This window comes from Protobothrops mucrosquamatus, unplaced genomic scaffold (genome assembly GCF_001527695.2).
Source record: "Protobothrops mucrosquamatus isolate PMUCROS unplaced genomic scaffold, P.Mucros_1.0 scaffold115, whole genome shotgun sequence".
In the NCBI taxonomy this organism is placed as follows: Eukaryota; Metazoa; Chordata; class Lepidosauria; order Squamata; family Viperidae; genus Protobothrops; species Protobothrops mucrosquamatus.
The window spans coordinates 1,642,280-1,643,286 of record NW_015386487.1 but is presented as its reverse complement, the minus strand read 5'-3'; the positions used below and the strand labels follow the sequence as shown (position 1 = coordinate 1,643,286).

The following is a 1,007-nucleotide window of genomic DNA, read 5'->3' as shown; positions in this document are numbered from 1 at the left end:
TCAACAGGATAAAGATACATTGTTGCTTCTCCGGTTCTGGAAAGTTTTAACCACAATGAATTTATGATGCTTACTGATTGGTGATATTAATATTGTTACTCTTTTTGATGATACTTAAAGAAATTTGAAGAATGGTTTTAAAATGGCTCCGGAACTGAGGGAAAAAAAGAAAGAAAATGTGAGAAAGTAATTTTTTTTTGTTTTTTCTTTTTGGTTATTGCTTGGGATTTATTGAAAATGCCTTTCTCCTTGATTATGAATGATGTACAAGATGCTGTGATGCAAGTAGTCAAGCAATATAACGAGGAAATTAAAGATATTTGGATGAAGAAATTGGAAGAAATTGTGGCATTTATTCTCCAGAGGTTTATCGCAGAGGTTGAAGAAGATGTTATGGAAATACTTCAAAATGAGCAAAATTGTGGAGATTTGGAAATTGATAAGTTTGAGAAGCTGGGAAAGGAAGTGGTAATAGACTTGGTTATGATTTTGGTGTACTTCCCTGGTGAAATTTTGGGGAAAAAGCGTTTATATGGAATCAATCTATGGGTCCTGCATTGGAGAAAACCAGCTGAAGATGTTGCTGCTTGGGATTTTGAAAAAAGCTTACAGGCTTACTACTTGCAAAAACTTCAGACACGTTATAAAATATAAAAGGCACAAGGCGTAAAAGGTTGAAGGCTTATTGACTTTGACTGATTTTGTATCAATGATGTGAAAAAGAATGAAAAATTGGGAAGGAATGTAAGATGGAGAGTTGGGAAAAAGGAGTGCTTTTGAAGCTTATGTTTTTAAATTTTTGGATTACTAAAATATTCATTGGAATTCAAGATGATTAAGGATATATATAAATATAATTGTATTATTTTAAAGGATTTAAAGAAATAAGATATTAGATGATTAATGTCATATATGTATGCAATTATATTACTTTAATGAATTTAAAATTTGCATTTGTTGGGATTAAGGCGTAAAAGGTTGAAGGTTTATTGATTTTGACTGATTTT

General features: G+C 30.9%; 1 protein-coding gene across 1 annotated transcript in view; it reads right to left on the bottom strand.

Annotated features, from left to right (window-relative positions):
* The window catches only part of LOC107284781, a 31,987-nt gene that overhangs the window by 1,616 nt on the left and 29,364 nt on the right, over positions 1 to 1,007 (bottom strand). The gene's annotated exons all lie outside the window — the stretch shown is intronic.